The sequence below is a fragment of the Geotrypetes seraphini genome, chromosome 2 (genome assembly GCF_902459505.1).
Source record: "Geotrypetes seraphini chromosome 2, aGeoSer1.1, whole genome shotgun sequence".
NCBI classification, from domain to species: domain Eukaryota; kingdom Metazoa; phylum Chordata; class Amphibia; order Gymnophiona; family Dermophiidae; genus Geotrypetes; species Geotrypetes seraphini.
The window spans coordinates 166,598,406-166,607,528 of record NC_047085.1 but is presented as its reverse complement, the minus strand read 5'-3'; the positions used below and the strand labels follow the sequence as shown (position 1 = coordinate 166,607,528).

Here is a 9,123-nt window from a genome sequence, read left to right as displayed (position 1 = left end):
TAAAGTTTTTCACACAGGCACAGAATAGCATACACTACTTGAGTTGATTTACATGTAGTGAAATTTTTTGCTTTGATCACAGTTGTAGTACCCGGAACTTTCCATTCAGCTCCTTCGATCGTACTGACACCATTGGCATTTTCCACACTCAGTGTGGAAGCCCATGCCCCGAGATATTACTTTCTGATGGGTATGTTGAGTCAAAATCTGGCCCAACGATCGACCTTTGATAAAGGTGAATCTGGGAATTTCTTCAAACCCTGCATGGAATTGGATTATATACCAATGATCTTTAATCAGACTGATAAGCTGTTTTGCTGCTTCAGAGTATGGAAGAATACAAGTCAGCCTTCCACATTCTTCTTGGATAATTGATTCTTGCAATAATAAATGCCTATGAGCATATCTTGATCTTAAATAAGCCTGTTTAATCACCTTCTTCGGATATCCACGGCTCAGGAAACGTTGCGTCAAGTCTTTGGCTGCCATTTCAAATTTGTCCATAGTTGAACATATTCTACGTGCTTTCAGATATTGGCTTATAGGCAAATTATATTTTAGTTTATATGGATGGTAACTTGAAAAATGAAGAAACGTATTACGGGCAACAGGCTTCTTATAAAGATCAGTTATCTTCCCTCTGTATATGAATGTCTAAAAATTAAATCGCATTTTTATGATAAATTATAGTAAATTGTAAATTGGGATCACAACCATTTAGCCATGTCATGAATGACATGAGTTCTTCTGTGCCTCCCCAAATGAAAAAAATATCATCCAGGAAGCACTTCCACATTTTTATTTTTTGATAATATCTCGATCTGTAAAGCATTTTAGTTTCAAATCTATCAAAATATAATGTGGCTACCGATGGGGCTAAAGAGGCCCCCATCGCTATGCCCTGGGTTTGTTTATAATATCTATTCTCAAATTGAAAATAGCTGTGATAGATGACCCATTCTGCTAACTTTAGTCAGGAAAGACGTGGTGATACGTTAATGACCTTCTCTTGCTTCTAATGTGTCAATAATAACTGACATAGCTCCATCCTGAGGAATCTTCATGTATAAGGACACTATGTCTAAAGAAACCAACCATTCTTCATCTTCAATGTATGTTCTTCATTAAGAATTCTTAAAAAATGAGAAGAGTCTTTCAAGTATGAAGAAACCTTCGCTGCTGGTTGTCTCAAAAATATATCCAGAAATTTCGATAAAGGTTCCAACAAGGTGTTTCTAGTATTCACTATAGGACTTCCTGGTGGATTCTTAATGTTTTAATGTATCTTTGGGACAAAATATATATATATGATGTCTCAGGATACTTTTCTAATAAGAATTGATATTCCTTTGTGGTAAGTATTTTCTGTTCATAATAAAGCGTCACCCAGTCAAATATGTCCTTCATCAGGGTGCTATCGGGTCACTAAAGATCTCCATATAAGCAGTGTGATCACTCAACTGGCGTTCTGCCTCTGCCAGATATTGACTCTTATTTTGGAGGACTGTAGCGCCTCCTTTGTCAGCTTTAGAAATAACTAGATCTTCATTATTCTTCAATTCGTAAACCGCTTGATATTGTAACCAAGTTAAATTATATTGTGGCTCAATATTCATTTGTTTCATGGCAGTAAGTTTGGATAGAATCAAATTTTTGAAAGATAATATCATAGGGTTCATCAGCCGGGAGGGTTCCATCGCGAGGGTTTCTTACAAATAGATTGGTTTGCTACACTCGATTCTCTATCTCCGTTATTGAAATAGACTCGAATTTGCAATTTTCTCAAAAATTTGTGAAAGGTGATATTTAATCTAAAAAAATCAGATGCTGTTTTAATACAAACCCTAAGCCCAGTTGTAAAATTTCTTCCTGGGCTTTAGATAGATGAAACTGAGAATTATTAATAACCAAGGATCTATTTGTCCCTGTTGGTGACTTGAGTTTTTATCCAACCTCGAGTTGTCGCTCGTCCACGGCCTAAATATAGAAGAACACTAAACTTGACAATTTTGATGTATCAAAGAATAATAAACAAAATTGTCCGAATGTTCTCATGAATAAGAGATTCAATTTTCAGTGTGGTTTACTATGTAATCTTTGAGTGAAACATTTCTTCAGGTGGCCTAACTTTATTACTCGCTTCAAAGGAACACTGGAAGAAGCTGTCAATGTATCATTTAATGATGGGAGAAGGGCTCTTTTCAAAGCCATGCTTGTACATAAAACAAGGTGTTATGCATGGAAACGGGACTGCCCACTCTGTGGGTAAAATTACAGCTAATAATAAATGTAATAAACACACTGCTATTTAGGTCTTATTGGGACATACATTCACTCAGAATACTGAGACAGTAAAGAAGCACATACAGTGGAGAAAAACAGACCTCATTCCAATCCCAAATTGTTGTTTCAAGAGCCTTAAAAGATCCTCTTGGGATTGCTAGGAGGCAGGTTATGCAAATGAATATAAAAGCATATCATCTCTTGATTATTTATTTATTTAATTTGTTTTCCATCCCGTCCTCCCTAAAGAGCTCAGGACAGGTAACATGTTAACATACATAATATACAGTTAACAGTTACAATTTGCCATAGTTACAGTATGTTTGTTCATTTTTTTTTTGGTACAAGTTTTTTTATCCTAACTCAACACATACGAGGGATCCAGTACCAATATCCAGAATATACAGTTTACAGGTTAAATTTGTCAGTTATAGTACAAGATTTGACAGTACAAATTTTTATCCTAACGTACAGTATGTATACTTTAGAGGAAAGACGGGAAAGGGGAGGTATGATAGAGATGTTTAAATACCTACATGGCGTAAATACACATGAGTCGAGCCTCTTTCATTTGAAAGGAAGCTCTGGAATGAGAGGGAATAGGATAAAGTTAAGAGGTGATAGGCTCGATGGATTCCGGAACTTGGAGGTACAGCTGCATGGATATGTAACTGCTGAGCTCTCACTCCTAGGCATCTAAAAAGCATTTTTAAAGTGAAAATTTTTTTTATTTTTTCCTCAAAGCTGATACACATAATTCTACTAAAGAATGACTTCTATCAAGCAAACCAAAGTTGAGGCGACTTCAAACCCAGGAGGAAAATCAAAAAGGCAAAAGGCAGATCCACCTACTCTTTCTAAGGCTACTTTACCCATAGATGGCCTTGACTTGATTGAGCTACTGGTAAAATTAAGAGGTATTAAAACAATGATTGCAGCAAATACTGAACAGCTGACAAACCTAGAACAAAAGATGGATATGGTAAGTAGCAGTGTGGGGCAACTAGAAACAAGAGCTGGGAAAGTTGAAATGGAGAGCTGGGAAAGTTGAAATGGAGCAGGCACAATTTAAAAACAATCATAAGGCTATTCAAGATCTGGAGAAAAAGATGGTGAATATGGAAAACATCCAGAAGAAATAATTTAAGAATATTGAGTTTGGCTGAGGGGATTGAAGGGAAAAATGTGGTAGCTTTTCTGGAGGAGAATATACCAAAGATACTCCCCATTAAATTAAAAGTGCCACTGGAGATTGAAAGGGCACACAGGGTACCAGGTAAAAGGTCTAATGGACAGTCTGGTCCCAGACCATTGATTTTCTGTGAACTGTGTTTCAACATTTTATGGAAATTTTAAAAATTGCAAAGGAAAATAGAAATTTAACTTATAAACACTCAAAGATCCTTTTTGTTCCGGACTTTGCAAGGGAAACAGCTAACAAACGCAGGCAATTTTTGTCAATGAGATCAAAACTATAGGAAATTGGTGCAAGATATGGCCTCTATTATCCTGCTGTAATGCGGATCACATATAAAGGTAAATCTATTCAATTTGAAGACTCTGATAAACTACAAGAATTTCTGGAACAGCAAGAAACACCAATGCACTGACTCAACTGTTCTGTGAGATGTGGATACCATCGGAGGAATTGCTTTGTATGTCTGGACAAAATTGATTTTATTTTTTGTCTTATTTGTGTAAATTTCTGGATAAGGGCAGCTTTAATTTACTGGCTATGGGGCTCATAATAATAATTAAAAAAAAAGACATCTAAAAAGTGGCCTAAACAGGTACTTGGATGATCAAAAAGCCTGATCATCCAAGTACCCATAACCAAAGCTGGTTTTAGACGTATCTAAAACCAGCTTAGGCCTTTCCCCTGCCTCTAAATGCATAGAGCAAAAAGAGGCATTTTTAGAGGAGGGGAAAGGGCGGGAGGTGGGCAGGAGGTTGGCTGACCTACACCTAGGCGTACAGCAGGTATAACCAAACCTTTTGACAGGTTGCCTAGTCGGCACTTATACGTTTTGACTTAGACCAAGTCAAAACATGTCTAAGTGCCAAAAAAGAGCCCGCTGAGCTGATGGCGGCTGATGCGATCAGCTCAGCGGGCCTGCAAACTACCCACCCCCCACCGAAACCATTGTGACAGGAGAGATGGCTCATCTCCCCTGCCACAATGCGATCACCCCTCTACCCGAACTGCCGTGACCCGTGAATGAGCTGCATGATTGGACAAAAATCAATCTAAGCTTCATTCTTAGTGAATGAAGGGTTAGAATTTGCTTGTTACTTCCTACTTGAGCGTTCTCCAATCAAAATGCATGCTTCAGAAACTGGAGATATCAAAGGAAGAATGGTTGGTTGTGAAGTTAATCATTCACTAAATATGCTTCCCACAAACCGTAAAATCACAGAGCCGTGCTCTAACACAGAATCATGCTTGGTAGTGCCTGAATGTGCCATCTGCCTGCAAACATGTATGCAACCTGTGAGCTTGCCATGCAAACATGTCTTTTCTTACCTATGTGTGAAGGGTGCCTCCTGGCTAGGAAAACGATGTGTGCTCTGCCTTCAGGAGATCCCTGAAGATTTCCTTGATAAGTCCACTTTGTTGTCACCAGAGATGCTGAAGGCAGCAAGTCGAGGAAGTGGAAAATATGCTTGGTATTTTGAGGGCCAAAATAGATGGTGGCAGAATGATGAGTGCACCAGCAAAGAGCTGGAAGAGGCCTTCTCCAAGGGGAAAAGAGCACAGAGATGCTAATTGCTGGCTTCTTATATGTGGCTGACCTTGAAAACATGATCCAGTATAGGCGAAATGAACATGGTCATCACCGTAAAATAAAACGGGACATTGTTGGCCAGAGGCAACGAAAGATGCCTGTACCTTAGTGTAATATACAGACCTCCAAGACAACTGGAAGACAAGGACATAGAATTAATCAATGACATTGAGAATATTACTTTACGGGGGGATACGTACTGCTAGGGGACTTCAATATGCCCGATGCAGATTGGAACGCACTTTCAGCGTCTACCAACAGCAGCAGAAGGCTTATATCCTCCTTAAGGGGAGCACGACTCAAACAATTGGTATTGGAGCCTACTAGGGCCCAGGCGATACTGGATCTAGGACTCACCAATGGAGAAAGCGTCTTGGAGGTCTCAGTAGGGGATAAGGTAGCCTCCAGAGACCACAACATGGTATGGTTCAACCTCAGAAAAGGTTTCTCTAGATCAAGCACGACAACAAAAGTACTCAACTTTCGAGGCACTGACTTTAAATGCATGGGAGATTTTGTCCATCGGGCACTACAACACCAAGCGGTGACCAATGAGGTGGAGGCTATGTGGCCATCCTTGAAATCTACCCTACACGCAGCAACAAACCGCTACATAAAATCGGTAAGTAAATGACGAAGAAACAACAGACCCCAATGGTTCACCGCAGAGATCTCAGACTTCATTAGAGAAAAGAAGCGAGCATTTATTTCCTACAAACGCTCGGAGGAAAAAGAAGCTAAAATAAAATATATGGCCAAGTCTACAGCTGTCAAATTAGCAGTCAGAGAGGCCAAGCTTCGAGTAGAAGAAAACTTATCAAAGAACATTAAAAAGGGAGACAAACCTTCTTCAGGTATATTAGTGACAGAAAAAGAAACACAGATAGGATAGTACACCTTAGAAAACCTGATGGGAAGTATGCGGAATCAGACACAGACAAAGCAGAACTACTAAATGAGTACTTCTGCTCAGTCTTCACCTGCGGGTCCAGCCCACAGTTGCAGGAGAAGCAAAACTCGGATGATCCTTTCTGGAACTTCGAGTTTACACCCGGTGACGTCTACGGCAAGCTATCAAAACTCAAAGTGAACAAAGCTATGGGACCGGACAATCTGCACCCCAGGGTACTCAGAGAGCTGTGTGACGTCCTAGCAGAACCATTAGCCGTACTCTTCAATCTCTCCCTGAGTACGGGAAAAGTCCCCTTGGACTGGAAAACAGCTAACGTCGTTCCTCTGCACAAAAAGGGTTGCAGGGCAGAGGCTGCGAATTACAGACTGGTGAGTCTCACTTCGATTATGAGTAATCTCATGGAAACACTAATCAAATGCAAATTAGACACGATCCTGAACCAGGAGAATCTATGTAATCCTCACCAACACTGTTTCACCAAGGGTAGGTCATGCCAATTCAATCTTATCAGCTTCTTCGACTGGGTAACTAGAAAACTGGACGTCCCTGGACGTCGTGTACTTGGACTTCAGTAAAGCTTTTGATAGCGTCCCCTACGTAGATTGTTGAGCAATATGAAATCAATGGGTTTAAGTGTAACACTAACTGCATGGGTCAATGACTGGCTAAGTGGTAGACTTCAGAGGGTGTTGGTTAATGGTACACTCTCTAAAACATCGAGGGTAACCAGTGGAGTGCCGCAGGGCTCGGTCCTGGGTCCGATCCTTTTCAACATATTCATAGGAGACCTGACTCAGGGGTTTCAAGGTAAAATGGCATTATTCGCCGACGATGCCACATTATGTAACACTGTAAGTAAAAGTGATTTGGCCGTCAGCATGAAGCAAAACCTGCTTTTACTGGAACATTGGTCCATGACCTGGCAGCTGGGCTTCAACACGATAAAATGTAAGGTCATGCACCTTGGCAACAATAATCCGTGCAGAACGTACATACTGAATGGCGAGACCTTAGCTAGGACTGTAGCAGAATGGGATTTAGGGGTGATCATTAGTGAAGACATGAAAACTGCCATTCAAGTGGAGAAGGCTTCATCCAAGGCTAGACAAATGCTGGGTTGTATCCGTAGAAGTTTTGTTAGCCAGAAGCCGGAGGTCATAATGCCATTGTTCAGAACCATGGTGAGACCTCATCTGGAGTACTGTGTGCAATTCTAGAGGCCACACTACCGTAAAGATGTGCTGAGAGTTGAGTCGGTTCAGCGAATGGCCACCAGGGTGATCTTGGGGCTCATACGAGGATAGGCTGAACAAATTGCGGCTATACTCTCTCGAAGAACATAGGGAGAGGTGAGACATGATTGAGACATTTAAGTATATCACTGGTCGTATCGAGGTGGAAGATGATATTTTCTTTCTCAAAGGACCCTCGGCCATAAGAGGGCATCCGCTGAAAATCAGGGGCGGGAAATTTCATGGAGACACCAGGAAGTATTTCTTAATAGAAAAAGTGGTTGACCATTGGAACAGCCTCCCTGTGCAGGTGATCGTGGCCAGCAGCGTACAAGATTTTAAGAGACAGTGGGATGCCCACGTAGGATCTCTATGAGGGTAGTGTAGAGGTGATGCCATCAGAGTGTGACCCTTTGGAGGGTAGTTAGGGAAGGGTTAATAGAGCGGGCAGACTTGATGGGCTATGGCCCTTTTCTGCCATCATCTTCTATGCTTCTATGTAATGTAATGTAATGTAATTTATTTCTTATATACCGCTAAATTCCGTTAGGATTCTAAGCGGTTTACAGAAAATAGACAACAGGGTGCATTAAAATTATAAGTAAGATAGGTACTTAGAAATTCCCTTACTGTCCCGAAGGCTCACAATCTAACTAAAGTACCTTGGAAAATGACAATTAGTAGAGTAATGAAGAAATAAAAATAGAGATAGATGAGAAAAATAAGAAAATAAACATTCTAATAAGACTACAATGATCTAAAGGACTTTGAAAGGTTGAAAAGAGGGGAGATAGGAAATAGAAGCAGAAGGGAGAACCGTTGAAACTATAGAATTCTGGGGAAATTTAAATGAAATTTAAATAATAAAATAAAAACTAAAACAAGTGGCAAAACAATGAATGAGATTTAAAATATATCATAAACTAAAAAGAAAGTGAAAAATAAAAAACAAAAACAGTCAAGACTGAAGTCCAGCTTGAAATGACTTCACTGCTTTGGCTGCCAAACTTCTCCAGATGTCATCCGATCCTTGTCAGCAAACCGGAAGCCCCAAATCCAGTGTCTCCGGTCATCAATGTACCAAAGAAGGGCATGGCTGGCTTGAAGTTTGAATGGAAAGCTTCTGTTCAGCTCGAGAGAATTCTGTTGGTGGAGCAGATAGCATGACAGCAGCTCCAGGGGCCATGTCTGGGCTGCTTCCAATATCCACTTCTACCCAACCACTCATCTCCCTAGGTGGCCAGCCAAGAAGCCCTGTCTCAGTCTCCAGTCTCTCTAGAGAACACTTTTGCCCAAATGCAGCTGAATGGAGGAGGCACAAATGAACAAAGACATAGGGGAGAAGGAGAAGAGGACCATGAAGGGGTACTTGCTGCTGCTTTGGCAGCTGCAGCAGCCCCCGATACTACTGTAGAATCAGAATCAGACACCAGTAGCAACAGTGATGAAGTGCCTACCTATCCTCTGCTGCATACATTACCTGCACAGCATAGACTATTGTTTCCTTCTGCAAATCAGAGAGTAGCAGATAGAACAGCTTCAGGTGATGGGGAAGTGAGTAGCAGCAATGGGGTGCGATCTAGGAGGCCTGATGGACAGTGCACAGTTACTAAGATAAACCCATCAATATATGTTTGTTCCGCCCCTCCAGAACAGCTGGAAGCTTAAACCCAGCAGCGCGGTGACTGAGAGAAGGATTGAGGTCAGAGGACAGTTGAGGGAGGTGATGTTTGTGCTTTCAAAGTTCCAGGACCTGAAAAGAGAGACTGATTGGATGTATGTTGTCTGCTTTTTATTTCTTTATGTATTTCTTTATTCTCTGTCCAAAGCAATTTAATTAATGTTTACATGGGGTTTTTTTCTCTCCTGATTGCAGATACATTAGAGGTGTAATTGGTTAGATTTAAAA

At 40.7% G+C, this 9,123-nt stretch overlaps 1 pseudogene; it reads left to right on the top strand.

The window, feature by feature from the left end:
* The first annotated feature begins 4,639 nt into the window (after positions 1–4,639).
* On the top strand, positions 4,640–8,882 carry LOC117354841 (annotated as a pseudogene).
* The last annotated feature ends 241 nt before the right edge of the window (positions 8,883–9,123 follow it).